We start from the raw sequence: 23,664 nt of genomic DNA, 5'->3' as shown, positions 1-23,664 counted from the left end.
CCTGCAAATTTATCTTAAGGAAATAATTTCAATGCATAAAAAATAAATAGACAAAGATTTTCTTTGCAACATTACAGTAAAAAAATCCAAAGCAACTTAAATGAACATCAGTGTAAAAAGGATAAGTAAATTATGGTAACTCAACAGGAGGTAACTGTCCTCTAATTCTTCCTTTCCTGCATCATTAGTTCACCCTCTGTATTGGGTCTTTCCAATGTGTCTTCCAATGTGCTGTCATATTTCTCATATTAAAATAAAATCCAAAAAATCCAAAACAACTTCTTGTCCAGCAATCACCCCTTCTCATTACTCTCCTTTCAAACAAAGGTCTCAAAAGAGTTGTCCATATTTATTGTTTCTCGTTCCTCCATTCTGCCTCCCATGAGCCCTGTATTTAGCGCCTATTATACTAAACCAGGATTCCTGCATGTAACAGCCAATTCTCAACTTCATCCTGCTTGACCTATGAGCAGCCTTTGATACAGATGATTCCTTCCTTCTCCCTGATATTCTGTCCTCTCCAGGCTTGCAGGACACCATGCTTTCTTAATGTTGCTTTTTTACTCTTCGGCTACTCCTTTTCAAGTCTCCTTTGCCTATGCCTATTCCTCTTCATCTTCCTGATCTCTCTACATTGGGGGGCCCAGTGCTCAATTCTCCATCTCTTCCTTTTTTTCTGAACAACAGTCTCAAATTAACCAGGCCCTCACTCTCAGAACCCAAAACTTGAATTTCCCATTGCATACTAGACATACCCACTTACATGACTAATGTGGTCTTGTCTACACTGAACTCTTGATTCCTACCCTACCCACTTCCACCCCAAATCCTTCAGTGTTGTTCCTCTCCGTAACTTCAATCTCCCGTGTGCTCAGGTTGAAAAACCAGGCGTAATTTTTGCCTCCTTTCTTTCTCTCATGCCCACAGTTGGTAATCCAATCGGCTCTACCTTTGAACAATATTCGGAAAGCCACTTTTCACCACCTCCATCATTACCACCCTAACTCCATCACCTCTCACGGAGGCTATGGCGACAGCCTCCTCACTGGTCTCCCTGTTTTCACTCTGCTTCCTATAGTCTATTTTATGCACAAAGCCAGAGTAATTTTTTAAACCATAAATTATATCATGTCAGTACCCTCCTAAAAACCCTCCAGAGTCCCTACTTGATCTCCCTAATAGCATCCTCCCTCCCGTCCCCCCCCCCCCGCCCCCGCCAATCAACATCTCCTATCCCTCTCCCCCTTATTTTACTCCTTTCTTTCTGGCCTGGGCTGCTCTTCAAACACAGCAGGGCCCTCAGGGCCTTTGCATTTACTCTCTCACTGTTAGGAACCCTCTCCCTGAGATATCTGCAGGGCTCACAGCTTCATTTCACTCAGGTCTCGCTACTCAAACACTATCTTTTCAAAGGTGCCTTCCCTAATCAGACTATTTTAAAATATCACCTTGTCTGTCACTGACTGCCTCCTTACTCTGCTTTATTATTTTTGTTCCTCAGCACTTTCCATCTTTGATATATAATACTCTCTCTCCTTACTAGAAGGCATATTCAAGATAGCAGCGATAATGGCTATTTTGCTTACTGATGATCCGCGGAGTATAGACAATGCCTGGCTTATGGCAGCAGCTCAATAAATATCTTTTGAATGAATGAAAGAGTAAAGCAGCTGCATAACTTAGTATTAGGTGAAATAAGCATAATGCAAAGCTGTATGCTAGGCATACATAATGCAAAGCATGTGTACTTTATAACCATGTAGTATGTTAAGATCTGTAAGGTAATTCAAAGACATTAAAAATAATTGTGATTAATGGTTTTTGAATAAGTCAGATTGTTGGGCTAATTTCCAAGATTTTTAAAAAATAAAATTACTGTACATATCTGGGAAATGGTACCAGTTGACAGTTACAGAGAAAGCGTTGCTTTTCTTGAGAAATTACTAGCTTCAACCACATATCTCAAAGGAAAATAAACACAGTGATTTCAGAGTTAATATCACTCATGTACATTTGAACATCATCTCCCATTCAGTATAATGCACAAGTTAAGTGCAAAAATGCAGAGTCAGATGGTTTGGGTCTCAAGTGTGGCTCTTCCACTTAATAGCTAGATGACTTTGGGTGAGTTACTGACTCAGTGTTTTTTTTTTTAAGACTTCATTGTTTTCTTTTTTAAGAGCAGTTTTAGGTTCACAACAAAATTGAGTGGAAGGTACAGAGATTTCCCATATTCCTCCTGTCCTCACACATTCACAGCCTCCCCCGTGATCAGCATCTCCCACCAGTGGGGACATTAGTTACAACTGATGAATCTGCATTGACACATCATGATCACCTTAAAGTCCATAATTTTTATTAGTGTTCACTCTTGATGTTGTACATGCTATAGGTTTGTTCAAATGTATGATGACATATCCACCAAAATACCAATATTATAGAGTATTTTTATCGTCCCACAAGTCCTCTGTGCTTGATCTATTCATTCTCCTCTTCTCTCTAACCCTTGGCAATCACTGATCTTTTTACTATCTCCAAAGTTTTGCCTTTTCTAGGATGCTATATAGTTGGAACCATACAGTATGTAGACTTTTCAGATTGGCTTCTTTCACTTAGTAATATGAATTTAAGTTTCCTCCATGTCTTTTTATGGCTTGATAGCTCATTTCATTTCAATTCTTTTCAGCATTGAGTAATATTCCATTGTCTGGATGTACCGACATTTATTTATTCATTCATCGACTGAAGGGCTTCTTGGTTGCTTCCAAATTTTGGCAATTATGAATACAACTGTTATAAACATCTACTTGGAGGCTTTTGTATTCAAAATCAGCTTTTTGTATCTAATTTGGAGAGTCACTGAGAACCTCAAAATTTAGTGTTTAATTTACTCCAAACACAATTGAAAATTTCTGTGGTTTATTAACATCAGTAGAATCATTCTTGATATAAAGAGAAAATAAAAATCTTAAATATTTCTGGTTATTAAATGTATGTTATGTGATGTGCTTTCTTTACAGTGTTCAATTTTTGAGTACTGCTGGCTGTCATGTGTTTTGGGCAAAACAATTGCTAAAAAACTTATCTTCAAAAACATTTTTTAAGCCCTATGTGTACAAAATGTATTTAGTAGATTTTTAATAACAGATAATCTATCTTCCATTTCATCTGAACATCCTGACGTAGGCACAATAAAAGTAAGCTTATGTGAACCTCACTGTATACAGAGTTTTTTTGTATTAGAGTTTTCCTAGCCTTGTACACAAACATTGACTCATTGACGGTAAATTAGGTCTTACCAAATGTCAATTGGCACCTTCAGGCAAAATAGATCGTGATTTGCAAATATGTGTTTTGGTTTAATACAATCAGCAATTTTATCAGTGCTGAAGATAATCATTAAAACTTAGAAAAATTATATTTGTATCAACATTTATTAGACTCCTGCCATGGATCTGAAAATGAATTACCAAGGTAGAAAATACAAATGTAGAACACAGGTTAGAAGACACAAAAGGAAGGATTCTCTTCCATTGTTAGCGGATCATAATACACACTAACTAAATTAAAAACTAAATGAACTAAAGACCACACAGTCTGTGTCTTCACATAAAAAAATCCAGTTTCATAAAAAAAAAAAAAAATTAACTAAGTTGTCTGATCTGGATTATAAAGAACACATTATAAAATAAGCAAAAACTAATACAAAGTCATGTCCCCCTTTGCTCTTGCCTGCTCTTCACTCTTTCTTTGGGCCTGCTGCTTGTTTTATTTCCCTGGCATGGAATGGGTGTTTATTTGATTCATTCAACACATATTTATTGAGCTTCTAATATATACCAAGCACTGTATACGTTGGGCATACAATGATTATCAAGGCACTGTCTCTGCCCCCACAGTCCTTTCTTGCTCTTAGCAAAGGCAAATCCCTCCACTTTCGCTCCCATTCCCTGACATATTATCAAGAATTTTCTTCCTCTTCTATCTTCTGTATCATCAGTTCCTTCCTCACTATGGATTATGCATACAAGCAAATATGTATAAGCAAGTTTGAAAATTAAACTTTCATAGAGCACCTCTTTCTTTATTGATTGTCCATTTCTTTGTTCCTCATCACATGAAATATTTTCAAGCAAATCATCTATAGTCTCTGCCTCATCCATATCATAATTTCTCTCTTCAATCATTCTTATCTGACACTGCCTCCCCGCCGCCCAACAACTGAGAGAAACCAGTCTTGTCAAGATCACCAATGACCTCCCTGTTGCCAAGTCCAATAGATACTTGGGTCCCTCGTGTAATTTTCAGCACAGTATTTGGCACAGTGAAATATTCTTTCTTTCTTGAAACTTTCTTTTCTAAGCTTTTGTGGCATCATATTCTCCCAGCTTTTCTCCAAAGGAAATGCGAATGTGTTTTTTTTTTCATGTCCCTTTCTGACTCTTCTTCCACACCACTTCTAAATGCTGATGGGACTTAGGGCTCCTTCCTGCATACTTCCTGGACATTTTCTATCTATACTCTGTCTCTAGGAAATACTTATCCAGTCGTAGGCTTTACACACTCTTTATAGGCTGATGTTTCCCAAATGCCTATCTCCAGCCCAGATCTTTACCCCAAGTTCCATAGACTCATATATCTAACTGCTCTCTGATATCTCCATTGGGATGTCTAAAAGGAATCTCAAATTTAATATATCCATAATTGAGACTCAGATTATTCTTAAACCTGATATTCTTCTAACTTTCCTATTTTCGGTAATGGAACTACTAATCATCCACTTGCATAACATAACAATCTGGGAAGTACCTATGAATCTTTTTTTCCCTCACCTACAATACCCACTCCATCCTTAAGATCTGTCAGTTCTGCCTCCAAATACACAGGAAGTCTTCCCATTTTAATCTGTCTCCACTGTCAGCACGAAGTTCAACTACCATTTTCTGTATCTTGGGATACAGTTATAGCATTCCTGTTCCATCCTTCCCTCACTCCAATCCGTCCCATACATCGCATCAGGAAAGATCTTTTCAAAATGGAATAAGATCACATCTATCCCATGCAAAACTCTTTAAAGCTTCTTTCCGACTGCTTTGAGAATAAAGTCCCTACTTCTCACTGTGGCCTACAAAGCCCTGCATACCTACGTCTCCAGCTCACTTGACGGGCCTCATCTTTCTCTTTCCAATGCTCCCACCACACTGGCATCCTTTCTGCTTTGCAAACCTTTTTACTGGTTGTTCCTTCTGTTTGTAAGGTTGTTTTGCCAAATCTTGAAATTCTCCTCTACTCTCATCCTTCAGGTTTGGTCAAGTGTCCATCCTCATGGAGGCTACTCTGACCATCTTATCTAAATAAGCACCCCAGCTCCCCACACTCATCACAGTCTCTATCTCAGTACGTGGTGTGTTTCTTCTGTGGATCCTATTACAATCTCTAGTGACTACATTTATCTATTTTATATATATCTGTGTGGTAGCAATTTGAGGAGTAAACCGTAGTTGCCTTATTCACCCCGGTGCCTATCATACTTCTTGGCACATAAGTAGATCCTCAGTAAATGTTTGTTGAACAGACAAATGGAAGCAAACAGAAAATAACAAAGAGAGAAAGTAAACAGAAAATAGCAAACAACTAACTAAGGGCCCAAGCACAGGAAGTACAAGGGGCTTATTGAGCATTTTTTAAGGGCACCTAATCCTTCCTTCAGGGGAAGAGATGTCCAAGGCCCACTTATTTCCCTGACCACAACTTACACACTAAACTTTACTTCAAAGAACACTCCAATCTACCCATAGGCCCAACTACACCATTTGGCCATGTAGGGTAAGTCTATGTCTACATGGGTTAAATATGTATACACATACATCATATGTATATGTACTTATATTAAATAAAACACACTCAAATCTAGACATTACACCACACCATGTGTTATTTTATAATTGCTTGGGTATGTTGTTCTTAATTCCTTATTGCAAGTTAAAGATTCTGATTGAGGTCTAAACATTACATGCTTATTTCTCTAAAATAAAGGTTTACCTTTACTTATTGAATTTCAGCAAGATGATGTCTCAGAGAAGTTGAGAGCCATGGCAAAAGCTTTTATGTACTACCTATAATAAATAATGTCCAGGTGTGATATTTCTATTTCTTTGTCAGTAGAGATATTACAGCATTGATTTTTCACAACATGGACATATATGTTCATATGGATATGTACATGTTTCATATGTATATCAAAGTTTTAATAAGTAACAAAAAGTCAACTCTTTCTGAGAAATAGATATCAGAAAACATTCTTGTTGGTGAAAAAAAAAGAGTACTTCAAATGTTTGATGTATAAATGATTTCAAAAAAGAGGTAAGTTTTCATAAAATAAGCCCAGTCCAAGTCCTGATATATAAATTCACAGGGCCTAAAATAATCCATGTCACCTGATACCAAAACCTGGTAAGGATAACACAAGAAAAGAAAATTGCTGACCAATATATCTGATGAATACAGATGCAAAAATCCTAAACAAAATTCTAGCAAATTGAATGCAACAATGCATTAAAAAGATTACTCATCACGACCAGGGGCACAAGGATGGTTCAACATACGCAAAAGCAATCCTAAGAAAAAAGAACAATGCTGGCGGTATCACACTCCCTGACTTCAGCTTGTACTACAGGGTAAAAATAATCAAAATAGTATCATATTGGCAGAAAAACAGACACACAGATCACTTGAGAACCCAGAAATAAACCCACATAAATATGGACAAATAATTTTCGACAAAGAAGCCAAAAACATGCAATGGAGAAAAGACAGCCTCTTCAATAAATGGTGCTGGGAGAATTGGAAAGCCACGTGCAAAAGGATGAAATTAGACTGCTATCTGTCACCTTGTACAAAAATTAACTCAAAATGGATCAAAGACCTAAGCATAAGACCTGAAACAATAAACTGCATAGAAGAAAACATAGGTACTAAACTTATGGACCTTGGGTTCAAAGAGGATTTTATGAATTTGACTCCAAAGGTAAGGAAGGTAGACGCTAAAATAAATGAAGGGGACTATATCAAACGTAAAAGCTTCTGCACAGCAAAAGAAACCATCGACAAAATTAAGAGGCAACCAGCCGAATGGAGAAGATATTTGCAAACAACGTCTCTGATAAGGGGCTAATATCCAAAATATGTAAGGAACTCATACAACTAAACAACAACAACAAAAAACAAACAATCCAATTAAAAAATGGGCAGAGGACCTGAATAGACATTTCTCCAAAGAAGACATACAAATGGCCAATAGACATATGAAAAATGTTCATCACTGATCATCAGAGAAATGCAAATAAAAACCACAATGAGATATCACCTCACACCAGTTAGAACGTCTATCATTAACAAGAAAAATAATAAGTGTTGGAGAGGCTGTGGAGAAAAAGGAACCCTCATACACTGTTGGTGGGAATGCAGCCTGGTGCAGCCACTATGGAAGGCAGTGTAGAGTTCCTCAAAAAATTAAGAATAGAATTACCATATGACCCAGCAATCCCTCTCCTGGGTATCTACCCAAGAAATCTGAAAATATTTATCCGTAAAGGTATATGTGCTCCAATGTTCACTGGAGCTTTATTTATGGTGGCTAAGACATGGAAACCAAAGTGTCCTTCGATAGATGATTGAATAAAAAAAGTTGTGGTATATATACACAATGGAATACTATTCTGCCATAAGAAAAGATGAAATAGTATCATTTGTGACAACATGGATGGATCTTGAGATTATTATGCTGAGCGAAATAAGTCAGACAGAAAAAGTCGAGAACCACATGATTTCACTGATATGTGGTATGTAAAATGGGAAACAACTAAAGAATAAGACAAACGAAGAAACAAAAACTCATAGACACAGACAATAGTTTAGTGGTTACCAGAAGATAAGGCAGAGGGAGATGTTAGATGAGGGTAAAGGGGATCCAATACATGGTGATGAAAAGAAAACTGACTCTGGATGGTGAACACACAATGTGATATATAGATGATGTATTACAGAATTGTACACCTGAAATCTATGTAACTTTACTAACGGTTGTTACCCCAGTAAACTTTAATTTAAAAACAAAATCTATGTCACGAGCACTTTGTCACACAGCAGGTCAGGTCAAAGGGCAGAATCCCAGAGAGCCATAGCACACTGGGGTGCCCCGCCAGGCCTTTGAATCAGCAGCTCATCATAAATAACATCGTAATAGTGATTCAGGCCACAATGATATGAACAAAATACAAGAAAGCCTTGAGAGTTCTGATCTCTCTAACATCCAGGTTACCTATTTACCTGGAGGTAAAGCAAGTGTCTGGAAACATGATGCCCACTTTGGAATATGCTGCTGGACTGCACAGCTTAAGACTGTAGTGAATGTGGGCACACACATTCGTTGGGCTGTTATACTAAAACTACAACAAAAACCAAACCTAACAAGAATAGTAATAATAAAGTATGTGGGGTGTGTGATCTGGACCCTGTTTACCTGTCTCAACTTGTCAAAACCACTTTTCCCCTTGCCCATTACATTTCAGACACACTGTTCTCCTTTCTGTGCTGTGTTATAGAGTTTGATTGTGAAATCCTTGAGCATTTGAATGTGATACGTATTGAAGAGAGACAGGAACCAACTGACACACTAGGCCAGTGATCAGGGCATAAGAGGATGGGGCTAAGGAGCAGAATAAGGAAGAACTTGATTCTATAAGGTTTTATGTCAACAATAATAATAATACGAGCTAACACTTAGGTAGCACTTCATGTCCCAGTCACTAAGCGCTTACTCTTAACACATTGACCTAACTAATCTTTGCAACAAACTCTTGAAATTGGTAGAATTATTATCCTCATTTAATAATGAGGAAACTGAGAATCAAGAGTATTAATAACTTTACAAAGATACATGTCTATTAAGTCATGCACATTCTCTCCCTACAGACACACACACACATACACACTCACAAATGGGATTCATTCACATGGAGAAGATCATATTTGAGTCAATTTTCATGGCAGTTTTTAAAAATAACTACTTTGGTATAGTAGAATGAGTTGAATGATAATATAATAATATAATATATATCATAAAATATAAAGAGTTAGCTTATGATCCTGGATCTCCCACTAATTGTATGAGTTAGGCAGTGACTTTACATCTCTGGATTACAGCTTTCTTAGCTTCCAATGGATAGAGTTGAATTCGATAATCTTAAGGCCTGTTGTGATGGTTAATTTTATTTATCAATTTGATTGGGCCACAAGGTACCGGGATATTTGGTTGAACATTGTTCTGGGTGTGTCTGTGAGGGTGTTTCTGGATGATATTAACAATTTGAATTGATTGACTGAGTAAAGCAGATTGCCCTGCTAACATGGGTGGGCCTCATTCAATCTGTTGAAGATCTGAATGGAATAGAATGGCTGAGTAAGAGAGAATTTGTTCTCTCTGTTTATCTGTTCTTAAACTGAGACATTGATCTTCTTCAGCTTTAGGACTTGAACTTGGACTGAAATTTACACCACTGGCTCTCCTAGTTCTCAGGCCTTCAGAATCATACTGGAACTATATCAGTGGCTCTTCTGCGTCTCCAGCTTACTGACTACAGATCTTGAAATGTCTTAGCCTCCGTAACTGTGTGAGCACATTGATCCCTTTTAATAAATCATATCTATCTATCTGTCTGTCTGTCTATCATCTATCTATCTATCTATCTATCTATCTTCTATTGGTTCTGTTTTTCTGGAGAACCCAGAATAATACTGACAATCTTTGATAACAGAGTTTAAAAAAATATATTATGATTGAACACTTCCCTCTCCTACATCCTCCTTGTATTTGTAGAAAGTTTTAACTTTTATTCTATAGACATGAGGGTAAAAATAGATGGTGTGGGGGTGTAGCAGAGTAGATTGTGGTTACCAAATTGAGAGAATATGTATCAGAAACTCGTAAGAGTCAATTTATCTTTGCCCACATTGCTGAACAGAATACTTGTACAACTGATGTAATTGTCACCCTCTATTTTAGCTCCATTACCTGTTAGCAAAGAAAAAATTACATTACATGGAGTTCTCATTGAAACAAAATGAATAATACTACAAGAATTATTGAATTACTCATAAAATACAAGCAACACCAGCTTAAAACAGCTGTCTTTGCAAACATAATCTGCTAAATTAATACAACTTTACAAAGACTAATATTTTCACAGATGTCCTTTCATGATTCATAAAATACTGTTTCATTTACTTCATTTAGGCAGTGATCAGCAAATTATATTGAGAAGAGCTGTGTAGAAGTCATATTTTGTGAGATTTTAATCGATGTACAGTTACAGGAATTAGGCATATGATACAACAGTTAAAATGGCTTTGTATATTAATGGCAGTAACAGGGTAGTGAATTTGTAATTAGTTCCAAATGTACTGTTATACTGTTTGTAAATATCTGTTTTAATAATTAAGAAACAAACCATGTTCAAGGAATGAGATCTTACAGTTTAGGTTTTCCTATCTCTCTCAATTTACACGTGCATTTTACTAAACTCATAGCAAGGCAGCTTCCCATCTGAGGTCACACAGCTCTTGGAAGACGTGGCGTTAGATCCAGGTTTTCAGACTTCCATGCCAGGAAGCCTTCTCTTTGCTTGCAACGTTTATAATTAGTGTCTATATTTTGAGATATAGCTTTTCAATATATGATTCTGTGAGAACATAACTAAGTAATGGCTTTCAGCATTGAATAAAATTTCTTCCAATATGGTATCTTGGAAATTTCTTATTAAAAAAAAAAAAAATTAGTCCTGAAATGGCAATATCTTTGTAACTTTTGGTCTACATACATCAGAGTGACCTACTTCAACTCAAGAGAATGAACGAGTGTTTAAGAGAATTATCATGTAGATTAGTTTATATTATATTCCTTCATAGAGAAAACACCTAATTTAGTAAGGCTAAACTTGAAACCAAAATTTGAAAAGAATATATCTTACAAAAGTAGGTTCTGACTGGGAGCCACACTGCTCACCTATGTGCCAGACAGAATGGTCATGCTAATTGCTGTATTGTCTTCACAATTCCTGCAACACGCCTGTAGATTTTATCACTTCAGCACCCCCTTCTGGATAGTGGAATCCAAAGGCTAACTCTGGGCATGGGGAGTCAGAACCTTCAGATCACAGAGATAAAAATTATGGGGCATTAACTGAAAGAAGCATCCTTTAATGATGCCAGGTCAATACCAAGTTCAAATGCCAGAGTTTGTTACTAAATCTAAATGGAAACAAGAAGAAGCAGCAATAAATTTAAGTAGATAGAGGAGGCCAAAATATACTCCACAAATATGTGAGCCTTGAAGCTTGTGATAAGAAGATATATGGAAGATTTCACTGGGTCACTGGATAGGAACTTTTTATATAGATCCTATGGATTCGAATGTGAGAATTCTGGGGTCATGCCAAAACTGTAATCTCCATGGAGAAACAGAGTGAGATCGTGCAGAAGTGAAATAAGGAAAAGATAGTGTCTGAGTAAAGAGAGATTTTCTATTATTCCCTATCACCTATCAGAAGACAGAGCAGTTTCTTTTACATGTAATTAGGTCATTTCTACATATTGGATAAGGAAATATTAAAGCATTGACAATCATTCTAGAGAACTACCTGAACCTCTTCCTGACTGCTGTGAAACTGATACCTGTGTACCTGCTTACATGCATGGCAGGGACTAGGGTAAGAGGCATGTAGGGTGCAAAAAATAAGGAGGCACTCACTCTTTGGGTTGAATTGAGGTCAAGTATTTGGTATTTTGGGGATTAAAAATGGGATTAAAATCAGATAGTCTACTTGCATGACCCTAAGAGTGAGCCCTCCCTGCATTTTGTGCCCTTAGTGTCTCTCTTGCCTGCCCCTAGTCCTGTGTGTGTGTGTGTGTGTGTGTGTGTGTGTGTGTGTGTACCAACACAAGTATGGTCTTTACAGTTAGGTTAGTTAGGGCTATTTGTTTTATCATTTGAAGACCCCCGATGCTAACCACTTACATAAGAAGTAAACTTACCCACACTTCATAGCAATACTATACAAATATCCATATGGCTCTTTACAATTGCAGAAAGTTTGCCCAAGGCCACACAGGAAGTTACCAGAAATGGAATTAGAATCAGTCTGCTTCTTGGTTTCCTGCTGCTACAACACCACCCACTTGCCCACACATCCAAAGACAGACAGGCTGTTGACAGTGCTGATGAAGGTGTGAACTTGCTGGGAACCACAGGCCATTGCACGCATAAAAACTGAAGTTTCAACATGATTGCTTCTCCAAAAAAAAAAAAAAAAAAAAAAAGCTTTAATTTTTTTTTCAGTCATTGTGAAAATTTCAAAAAATAGTGAAAAAAAAAAAGTTCATTCATCTTTTCACTAAAAGACAGCAACTTATATTTCATGTATCTCCAGGCTTGTTTTTAACATACAAACACGATATGTGGTCTTTTTTTCATGACTCCTTTTTAAAAGAAATAGTCTTATACTCTATAATGCTATCTTTTTTCCCCCACTTACTATATGATGCTATTTTCTCAGTCAAAATATGGGTTTATCTTATATAAATATTTTAAAATGTAGTTCATTCATCCTTATCAATGGACACTTATGTTGTTTCCATTTTATCCTATGACATTCCTTATGCACTTGTTATATCACTTTCTTACAATTTATAGAATTAGAATTACTGGGTCAAAAATCTATGATTTTTTTAAGGACTTTTGAAAATTTTGCCGGCTTGCCCTCCAGGAAGGTTGTAAACTGTGCATTTCCACCAGCAGTGTGTGTGGAGCTGGCTGCCTTTGCCTAGGACTAACGTTTTTCTGTGTTTGAAATAAGCCCATTCATTTTAAACGTCTACTATCACCCCATGTCATTGGTTGCTTTTATTTCTAGAGCCACAAAATACTGAAATCAATTAATCTAGTCATTCATTTATTTTCCAAAAACTTACTGTGCACATACCAAGTTTGAAATATGGTAAGGGAAACCATGAACGAGACAGAGTCTTCTCCCTCAAAAATTATCTAAATTTGACAAAAAACCTCAACTAATCTGAAGCACTGGCTTTAAGCCTCACAGAACCAAACAACGTGGATGCCATTATTACTCCCATTATGTAGATGAGGAAACTGAGGTGCATTGCTCAAGATCACATAGCTTGTAAATGGTGGAGTAGAGATCTAAATTCTGGCAGTTTGACTCTAGATGCTATGCTGTTACGCATTATGTTACAGTGTCTAAAAGAGACACATAAATAGTTCTAATGTTAGAAAAAATATGCGGTAAGATTATGTGTGTAGGTCCTGGTCAGAAAGAGAAAGTGCAATGTAAGTGTGCCGAAGCAAAAAATTCTTTATGTGGTAATAGATAGACCTGGAAGTGCTGATGTGGTCCCTCCTCTGGCCAAGTGGTAGGCACTGAAGCTGTAGTTCCGGCCTCCTCAGGTCTGGTAGATTTCTTAACCCCATAGACCTGAGTTGACCGATCAACTGCTGACAGGACTTCATGAAGGATGAGGGAGAAACTGGGGAGCTACATCCACTCACTTGCCTCCGAATCCTGTGCGTATCTCTGTAACTGCTTGACTGACTGTTTGGGAATCATCTGAAAAGAAATCAACCTTTCTTTTGAACTGAGGCTGAGTCATCCTTCTTTCCAGTCTTTGAATCTGGACTTGGATTTGTCCTAGCTCACCATTCCCATCAAAGGACCACTATACTTAAAATACTGTAATAGTTCGAAAGAAAGTTAAGGCAATCAGAGATGATTCTACTACAACTCTTGAACGGAAGAATCTTGATGGGCAGAACTTCAGTTTGTAAAGGGATGAGGAGAACATTTCAGTAGAATCCATAACAGGAGGCATTATATGGACATAAAAAAGAGGGTGTTATGTTGGGGGGTGATAAGAAATCCAGCTTGACAAATGGTATTGACATTGATATGGGGTATAGTCATAGAAAAGAAAGAACAAGCAATAGGCTAGGTCCCATTATTAAGACCCTCAATTGCTAGGCTGTGTAGTTTGATTTTGATTTTGTAGGAATCCACTGGAAATTCCACTGAAAGTTAAACTATTTAGCACAGCAATGAGAGTCCTCTATAAATGAATCTCAAAATCCCTTTGTAAATGCTCAGCACACAACTACTCTACCAGCACATTTATATATTCTCTTAGATCAAGACATACCACACTACTATCTGCTCATTCCCCAAACACGCCATGTCATTTTATACCTCCATCCCTTTCCTTCCTTTGCTTATTATGTTCTGAATTGTTTTAAAGCCCCCAACTCTTTTATCAAATCTTATTTATCCTTAAAGTCCCAGCCTAAGTGCTACTTCCATGATATCCTTATTCCAAATCAGAAATTGTTCTTTTCCTCTCCTATAGCTGATTTCTTTCTGCCTTATTTTGTTGGTCTATGTGGAAATATTATTTGGAGACTGACCCAACAGCAATTCCCAAGTCCCTCCTTTCTCCCTGCCACTTCCCATAGAGGGGTTGAAACAACTGAGTACATTTCTGCAGCCTTCCTTACAGATAAGTATGGTCATGTGGGACAGCTCTGACATGTATGCAGGGCATTTGTAGGGAAGCTTGTGCTTCTTTATAGAAGCATAAATGGCAAACAGCTCCTCTCTGGAGCTGTCTGCCTCTTTCTCATTTCTGCTTTGGACACTGACAAGATGCTCAGAGATGTGGCAACTACCTTGTAACCAGGAGGTGGAAAGCACAAGACCAGAAGGCACATGCCAAGGATGGCAAAGCCAAGTGATGAAACATTGTTGAAATATTGCTTCTGACTAGGGCTGCTCATCTACAGACTTCTTACATGTGAGAAATTAAAATTATTTATTGCATGAGCCTCTGTTAGTTGAATTTTGTTTCTTGCTGCTGAAAGCACTCCTAATGCCGTGTTTCCCCCAAAATAAGACCTAGCTGGACCATCAGCTCTAATGTGTCTTTTGGAGCAAAAATTAATATAAGACCCGGTATTATATTATATTATATTGTATTGTATTATATTATATTATATTATATTATATTATATTATATTATATTATACCTGGTCTTATATATTATATTATGTTGTTATGTTATGTTATGTTATGTTATGTTATGTTATGTTATGTTATGTTATGTTATGTTAAACCAGGTCTTACATTAATTTTTGCTCCAAAAGATTCATTAGAGCTGATGGTCTGGCTAGGTCTTATTTTTGGGGAAACATGGTGGATACAATCTATTTGCCCATCTTTACCTCTACATTATAAATTTTTGGCTCAATATATTTTAAATGCTTTGATGGAAAACTGCAAATATCTTCATCTTTGTATTTACTTTTTATTGCCCCAATCCTTGGTACAAACCGTCAATAAATGCTGAATTGACTGAATATGGTTTCATCTATCAATGTGATCAACTAAGAGTGCGAGGGAGAAATTAAACATAACAACTAAATAAACACTACTTAATGCTGTACTTTCTTTAAAGATAATTTTTGAAACCTTTTTTTAGGTTTTAACATTTTTCTTTGTTGATATATTATCTAATCTGTTCAAAGTTGAACTCAGAATGTTAGTGAGCCAATTTCCACCTTATTTAGATGAACTTTGGAACTGAAGGCATAGTAATAATTTGTTTTTGTATGATATCACACAAGGAAAAGATAAATAAGCAGCAGTCATGTAAATACAGCTGGACTTTTCCAGTGATACCATCATATTTTTCTGTTTATCACTCCTTATTTGGACGATTCCCTTAAAAACACATCCAGGTAAGCATCTGCTATATTTGTTAAACCCTAAAGAGCCACCCTGAAGTTATTTTCAGCAGTTATGTCCCAGTAAAAACTTCATCTAAAATTAATAAGCAATTGTTGAGGTTGAATGGAGGATTCAAAGCACACACAGTCCTTGGAATTTATTTGTAGAAGTCAGGTATCAAATGTCAAGTGGTGAAACTGCACAGTACATTTTCTAACTTTGAGTAATAATATTAAAAAATATCTCATCTTTAACAATATAGACATAATATAGTTACTTCCACAGAGGTCTTTTCCCTTATTTTCTAGGTATGTGCAAAAATTAGTGATAAAAGGTCACTATGCATTAACGTTTTTTAGAATGGCCCTTGAACTTTTTAACAATTACTTAAGTAAACGTTTTAAAGGAACACTTTCTTGAATATTGAATTAATGCAACAAACCTGCTCCTATATATAATAAATATGAAATCTATACCAAAAACTAATGTTACCTGAAAATGCTTACTGAGAAAACATTTCTTGGTTAAATGTATTTGGAATTTAAGTAGTTTCTCAACTAGAATGAGAATGCCATGGGGACACATGTACCCAACATTTTAAATGACAATGGAAATCTCAGTGCCATGCATATTTCTTTACCCTGAACAAACAGCATAATTATCTGTCTGTCTTCCACAGAAAGACAAAAGCTCACTGAGCAATGAGCTTTAAGACCTCCTAAGTGAGAAAATCAAACCTAATTGAAATGCACTATGGCAATTCCATGACTGCATATCTTGTCAGCATTAACTAGGATCTGACTGATTATTCGTCTGAAGGTTAATGCATATTAGTGAATGTGCAATGAAGCATCTAACAAAAAGTCAGTGTACCCTTGGGTATCACTGTGATTTGTCAGTGACAGTGAGGGCGGGAGATGAAGATTCACCATAATACAACCTCACATCAATAAAAAAACAACATGAAAAGGGTATCTTCAGCATAGATGTTAGATGTCTGCATTTGATGGACACAACTACAGTTTCCAAACCAATGCAACATTGACAAGGAGAGGCTCTTCTGATATAATCATTTCATGGGACATTATGAACAAAATATGATATCCTCATTTTCATTTTATTTGTACTTCATGTCAGAAGTTCAGCAAACATGTCCCCACATGTGAAATTCTTCAAGCAGCTTTAAAGGAAAAATGAATACAGAGATGATATACATAGTCCGGCTGATTAAATAAGTATTCATTTTTAAAATATATTTTTAAAAAACCCAAACAACCTGCTTACAAAATGCTCAAAAGCAAATACTATAGCTGTGAAATACGTGCTCCCAATCGACGATACATAAGGTAGAGGTTGACCTCCACAAAACACAGCAGAAATCTTAGCCTGTGGACCCAGACAATTCTGGTCTCCAAGCCATTTTCATTGTCTATTTCCAGATAACTGAAGCAAATGTAGGTTGTGCTGGATATTTATGATTATTATTAATAGCAATACCAACATTTTGTCATGCCCTTTGCATGCAGTAGTTCACTGAATTTTTTCCCACATTCCCATGCAGCAGGTTCCAATATCATGTCCACTCTGCCTATGAGGAAAGTACAGGTGAAGAGCAGAGAGGTCAGTGACTTGCCCAACGTCAAATAGCTATAAGCAGTGGACATAAGGCCCAACTCTACTGCTAGAGCATTATCATTACATTGCCCTGTGAAGTAGAGATTTTTCCTATTTCCAAAGCAGCAAATAAAGCAAAATTTCAATGGTTTCATTTAGCATTAATATTTACGAGGTGTGATAAAATAATATGGTGAATATTTAAATTTTAAAAAAATTATTACAGTAAAAGACACATTGCCTTTAATCCCCTTCAAAACACTCCCCTTGCTTCAAATACTTATCCCATTGTTCTTGCTACTTTCTGAAGCAGTTCTGGAAGTCATCTTATGTGTCTTTAATTGCACAGTTGTAGCTGCCTCAATGTCCTGAATCAATTCAAAAGACTTACCTTTCATAGTCATTTTGACTTAGGGGAAGAGCCAGAAGTCACAAGGTGCCATATCTGGTGAATAAGGTGGATGAGGACACACCATAATGTTTTTATTTGACAGAAATTACCATATACCAGAAGCAATGTGTGACACAGAGCTTTGTCATGATGGAGGATCAAACCGTTTGCCCATTTCTCAGGCTGTTTTCTACACATATCATTTTTTAAACACTTGTAAAGACACTCATGAAAGAAGACTTCCAGAACTGCTTCAGAAAGTGGCAAGAATGATGGGATAAGTGTGTTGGAAGCGAGGGGGAGTATTTTGAGGGGGGTTAATGCCAATATGTCTTTTACTGTAATACATTTTTTTTTAGTTTAAACATTCACTGTATTTTGTGATAATACCTCATACATCAAGAGATTCCTCAGGTGAAACTAATAAAAAAAAGCAGAAAAAAGATTTTTCTGTTTATAAGACATTACTCCATTTTAGCATTTCAGCTGGTAGCTTTAGTCAGACATCTTTAGATACATTGGCTAAGTGATAACGATTGTCAGAGAGATCTGCTTGTCTCTCTACTATGTTTAAGGGCAGTTCAAAATTTTGCTTTTTCTCTTCACCAGTTGACTTTTTTTGACACCTTTCGCCTATTCTTCTCCCCGAAGCCACAAAATCCCAGATGTGTTAGATTAGAAGAGCAGCATTGTAAGACGCTGTTCTAAATGCCAATATAATTGCACAAGAGACCCTGTAGAGAGGGTGAAAGAAGCATTTCAGTAATGCATGAAGCATTACCAAGGGTACCCACATTGCCCTCCAAAAGGCAAGCTTTAGAGATGCATCAATGTACATCATTCTAGAACACAAGAGCTTTTATGAAACATTAACACTGATTTACTACCCCAGGTGGGCTACTTGTGAAAGTGAATGACTCTCTAAAGTGCTTGAAAAGAAGGGAGAAGGAAAAATCCATAGGCCAACTCCATTTAGTCCCCCAAAGAATAGGTTTGTTTTTCTGCCATGTGATCACCCATAATAATATTGCAGCACTTTTAGAAAAGATGGATATAATTTCCCTAACCCACATATCCCATCTGAGAAACTGCAATAACAATTAACTATTAATGACAAGCAGAAAATAAGCTTTCTTTTCCCTTGACAATCTGTTACAAAGAACTCAGTAGTTTGAGAAGCAGTTCGGTGTGTTTTCTGTGAGAAGGGTATCATCTTAGGGGTAAGAAAAACATACCCTTCAGAAAAATGCCCTTCTCATGGATAAAACTACAGCTAACTGTGTTTTACATTATTATTGCAGATGCATTTTTTTTTTTATTTTCATAAGTCACTGATTAAAAATGTCACTGAATGGAGTCAGCAATAGGAAAATTATACTCCCTTCATTCTGGTTCTATAAAATCAACCCATACTTTAATTACTTGATTATTTAGACATTCATTTTTTCTGAAAATCACTGTTTGGATATCAAATTAATTTTAAGTTTTAGAATCTGGGGGAAAGAATTTCAATATACTCTGATATAATTTGTTGCACTTTAGATTGCCTCAAAATCATTATCGAGAACCATTGCTTTTGACAATACCTCTTTTGCTATAATATGTGATGTCTTAACTTTTTAATATATGGAGCAGGAACCAAACTTTTCATCTTTTTTGCCCAAGTACATAAATTCATCATCCTGTTCATGGCAGTCTAATGAGATGCCATATCTTTGCCTATTTTCTTTCTAAAATGTTGATATTCAGTGTACAAAAAAATTTTAGAATTAATGAAGACTGTACCCTCCTGACAAAGTCTTCTAGAAGATAAAGGATAATTTCATTATTGACTCACCACAAGTCCTTTGGGAAACTTTCTGAAAACTCTGCTTCTTTCAAGGTGGACATTTGACTTTCTTGTCAAAATAGAACTTAAATCTATTAGACATTTCCCTATCTAAACTTATTTCCCATCTCCTTTGAACTCAACTCATCAATTTTTTAAATTCCATAGACAGTTTGTTTCTTCAAATTTGAGAAGTCAGGAGTGACATGTTCAGTCATCACGAAATAACAGGGACTGATTTATCCTCCTGCCTGAAACAAACAGAAAACCAGACAAAATATATGAAACAATGGTTTGTAGACATTGGACAGCAGGTAGCGCCAAGACAGTGATCCCTGAGAGAAGGAACCCAGTAGGGGAGCCTACTGAGGTACTGACAACCAGTACCTCAGCTTGTTGTCTGAAGAGAGTAGGACCTGAATGGAGCCTAGAGGAATCTCTGACTTCAGAATTCAGAAAGGCCAAGGAGGCGAGAATTCACAGGGCATAGTACCCAAGAACAGAGAGCAGCATGGAAAGGAGAGAGCTGCACACAGAAGCCATTCCAGAGATCAGCGCCGGGTTCGCCCACCAAGTCTTCAGTGGACTCCTGATTAGCACATGGATATGAGGAAACTTGGAGGCAGATGAAAACCCATCAGAAGGGAATGAAACGAGTGGTTCGCAGAGCTCACACAGGGCTGGGAATAGTTCCCGTTTCCTCCATCCTGAATGTCAAAATTTATAATACACGGGGTACTACTGGACGGAGTATTCAGAATGCTATTGCCTCAGTAATGGGACAAAATTAGCCCGAGATCAAGGTCCACAAATTTTTCTCAGAGTCTCATACAATAAATATTTTAGGCTTTATGGGTCTAGAGGCAAAATCAAATATAGTTTGTAAGTACTTACACAACAAGAGAAAAAACTCCACTCCCTATTTGATGGTGTGGGCCATCCTGTGTGGTGAGCATACTTTATGCTTAATCACCATCTGCTGGAGACATTCTTGGCATGAAAGCACTGGACTGAGGAGAAAGGTCTGGATAATAAGTGAAAAGGGGAGGGTAGTGTTGTGGACTCAACCTTTGTGTCTCCCGGATTCATATGTTGAAACCCTAACCCTCAATGTGATGGTATTAGGAGGTAGGGCCTTTGGTAAGTAATTAGGTTTAGATGAGGTCATGAAGGTGGAGCCCTTATGATGGGATTAGTGCCCTTATAAGGAGATCAGAGCCTCGTTCCCTTTCTCTTTCTCTTTCTCTCTCCCGAGGAGACAAGAGGCACCTCTCTGCAAGAGGGTTCTCACTAGGAACCAGGAACTGAATCAGCTGACACCTTGATCTTGGACTTAGCCTCCAGAACTGTGAGAGATAAGAACTATTTGTTGTTTAAACCACTCAGTATGGTATTTTTTTATAGCAGGCCAAACTGACTAAGACAGGTAGCCACCTTGTTCAGTTTCGTTGCCTGCCCAGTGACATCCAGATCCTGGCGTGTCCTTCTCTCCTAGAGAGCGCGGCCACCTTAACATGGGCAGCTCACTGGTGGGAAGCTGACTTTCTAAGTTGCTGATTCCCAGCCTAAGATTCCACTGCTAGATGCTCAGCAGTTGTCAACAGTGAGGCCTCCAATTTATCCTTGACAACCTGTCTGAACAGCAGTGCAGCATGACTCCTGGCTAAGTGACAGGCTCTGGGAGTGGAAAGGGATGTCCGGGCTTTGCTTTTGTGACTCACAGTGCCCTCAAGATATAGAAAAACATATAATGGGCTGGATTTGGCCTGCAGGCTACAGTTTGATGACCCCTGCCTTAGATTAAACATTGCGCTGGTCCCACCTAATAAAATCTTGAAAGAATCAACAAAGACTTGAATACAAGTCTTGAGAGAACCAAACTGCTCATGCATTTAACAAAGAAACTTAACAAAGCTCGAAATATTTAAGGAATGAAAAAATATCCTGCACTCAACAAACATCTGAAATTCCATTAAAAATTTCCAGGCATGCAGAGAAGAGGAAAATACAACCCATATTGCAAATAAAAATAAGAAAAAAGGAAACAGACCCAGAAATGACACAGATGATAGAATTAGTAGACAAGGGCATTAAAGGAGTTATTATAAAAATATTCTATATGCTCAATAAGAGTGAGGAAAGTATGAGCATTTTAAGGAGAGATATCACAGGTATATAGGAGACCCAAGTCTCATTACCAGAGATAAAAATTACAGTGTCTAGGATAAGAAATACAGTGGATGGGACTGACAGCAGATTAGACCAGGCAGAAGAATAGAGAGATTAAGGACTTCGCAATAGAAACTATGCAAAATGAAACACACAGAGGAAAAAAATTGAAAACAAATGAACAGAGCTTCAGTTAGCTCTTCAAGTGGATTAATGTATGTAATTTGAGTCCCTGAAGTGGGGGGATGGGCACTCAGAAAAAATATTTAAAGAAATAATGGATGAAAATTTTCCAAATTTAATGAAAATTATAACCAATTATGCAAGAAGTTCAAAGATCCTAATGTGAAATAAATGTGAACAAAACTATAACACAATGGCAGAAGTCAGACTATCAGAATTAAATTTACCATTAACATGGAGATTAAAGGAAGTACAAATATATGAAACTATGGGGTTGCAGATTTAGTATCATGAAAACTGAGACTTCAAAAGAATATAGAACTTCTGGTAGTTTGTAAGTGTTCAGCAATTCAGGTTGTTACTTCTGATCAAAATTATTTGCATTGAATCTGGGGAAATGGTATAAAATCTCATTCATTTATTACTCACTAACATTCATTCAACACACATTTGAGCTCATGCTTCTGCAAAAGCACGTGAGAACACATCAAATGAAGAATGCTAGACCTGCCCTAAGAGACCTAATAATCTAGTTAGCTTCCAGTGTTACAGATAAAACAATTTTACAATTGCTTGACAGGCACATATGTAGATTTTAACTGAGTCTTTTTCATTTCCTTATCACATATTGCACTGAACCTAAAGTTACAGTTAATTTAGCTGTAATGCTCTTTCCTGAGTTATCTATATCTTCTTTTTTTTATTAAATGTATTGGGGTGACATTGGTTAATAAAATTATATAGGCCTCAAGTATATCAAATACAAGATATCATCTGAATATTGCATTGTGTGTTCACCACCCAAGTCAAATCTCCTTCCGTCACCATATATTTGACCCCATCACACTTTTCTACCGTCTACCCTCCCCCCTTTCCTTCTGGGAACCACTAAACTTCTTAATGTGTGAAATCATTCTCTAGGAGCAAAAAGTGGGTGGTATTGCTTGTGGTAAAAATAGCTTTCTGTTCAGTCACCTCTTTGATTCATCATTCTTTATCTCTAGCTCAAATGTTTCCTGGAGCTTATCTACAATTTTATGACAAGTAAAAATGTAATAGTCATGCAGTGGTGCACAAATATTTACAAACAAATATGAAATGAATGAGCACACCCCCAGAAAAATGACCTTTGTGTGGGTGACATACAAATACGAAAATGAATGGGCAGGCCCCAAGAAAAATGACCTTTAAACAGGTCTTTATAGTATAGCAGTCATAGGAGTATAGGAGTCATAACCATAAAACAATAGCCTGTAATAGGTAACAAAGCAGAAAATAGTTCAGACTTGAAGTATTGAAAAGCCTGGTACAAGAACTTGAAGGGGTAACATGATGATCCAATGAAAGAAATTGTTAGAAATTTCATTTACATTTATTTTTACATTACTCTTAAGAATTTTCATTTTGCACAAGTTTTATAATCTCTATAAAATATTAGTACACTTGTAGATACTTGTTACATAAATAAGCCAGCATACACACCTTAGGAAATATAATTGTTTCTTAAACTTATAGATATATGACCAGAAGACATTTGAAAAACCACAGATCTCGATAAGTTATTTTTAAATGTTATTAGAAACAGAACCTCTTTTTCATACAAACTCTTATGTAAAACACTGAAATAAAAAGGG

The 23,664-nt window shown here is 36.8% G+C and overlaps 1 protein-coding gene across 2 annotated transcripts in view; it reads right to left on the bottom strand.

Annotated features, from left to right (window-relative positions):
• PTPRR (protein tyrosine phosphatase receptor type R) overlaps nt 1-23,664 on the bottom strand; it is a 244,596-nt gene that overhangs the window by 127,208 nt on the left and 93,724 nt on the right. The gene's annotated exons all lie outside the window — the stretch shown is intronic.

This window comes from Rhinolophus sinicus, linkage group LG02, assembly GCF_036562045.2.
Source record: "Rhinolophus sinicus isolate RSC01 linkage group LG02, ASM3656204v1, whole genome shotgun sequence".
NCBI classification, from domain to species: domain Eukaryota; kingdom Metazoa; phylum Chordata; class Mammalia; order Chiroptera; family Rhinolophidae; genus Rhinolophus; species Rhinolophus sinicus.
The sequence above is the reverse complement of the archived record's forward strand: the minus strand, read 5'-3'. Positions and strand labels throughout refer to the sequence as shown.